The 785-nt window shown below is 51.0% G+C and overlaps 1 long non-coding RNA gene across 1 annotated transcript; it reads left to right on the forward strand.

The window, feature by feature from the left end:
* Positions 1 to 214: 214 nt before the first annotated feature.
* LOC108447611 lies at positions 215 to 754 on the forward strand. Its single transcript, XR_001863265.1, has 3 exons — positions 215 to 400; positions 479 to 520; positions 607 to 754. It is a non-coding gene; the product is annotated as an uncharacterized LOC108447611 (long non-coding RNA).
* Positions 755 to 785: the final 31 nt, after the last annotated feature.

The raw sequence follows: 785 nt of genomic DNA on the forward strand, positions 1-785 counted from the left end.
GAGCCCTTCCGTTAGCATCTTCTTCGAGCCTCGTCGGTCTCGCTGAGACCATCTTGCTCCGCATTCTCTCGGTCCTTGCCGTCATTCCTCTTGCCAGAGTTTTCTCTCTTCATCGCATCTCCTTGTTTGTCATTTCCTGTGTCACAGGTGCCTGCATGGGTTTGGCCTGGAGCTGCTCTGCCCTGCCCTAGGTGTAATAGGACAGGGCCCAAGGAGTGGAAATTTGTCATGTAGGGTGTAGTTTGTCCTCTAGATGGTATTCCTAGATTAACACAGGATGGCTGGAGCTGTTAAGTTCTCATGCAGGACTCTGACTTTTGTCATCGCTTTCTTTCAGATGCAGACGGATGAAATCTGTGGCAGGGTGCCCCAGACTGGGTGAGGGGGGTCCCGCAGGAAGGTCAGTCACCGGTTGTGTTTGTGGGGCAAGTGTTAATGGTGGCTGTGTTACAGCACTATTCTTTGTCTTTGCTTTCAGGAGCTAAAGCCGGATAGCAGCAGTCAAGGTTGATGGAGTGAGGTAAGCAGTGATAGAATGAGTTGTAATTGCTCAGTTATCAATTTCTGGTGCAGTTCTAAGCATCTATTGTCATTTGTGTGTTTTAGGGGGTCCACTTTTTTTATGCTGAACCTCCTCGCCGACCAGCCGACGGACCTGCTTTGCCGCTGTCGTGAGCGCTCTTATGGGACTCTGCAATGAAGCCTTTACATTTTCTGTTCGGAGGTACCTTCTGGTACATCCATGGCCGAGAAGTTGCGGTGAGTCGGGGAGGGAGGGAGGAGGA

This window comes from Corvus brachyrhynchos, unplaced genomic scaffold, assembly GCF_000691975.1.
Source record: "Corvus brachyrhynchos isolate BGI_N302 unplaced genomic scaffold, ASM69197v1 scaffold5266, whole genome shotgun sequence".
Taxonomy (NCBI): domain Eukaryota; kingdom Metazoa; phylum Chordata; class Aves; order Passeriformes; family Corvidae; genus Corvus; species Corvus brachyrhynchos.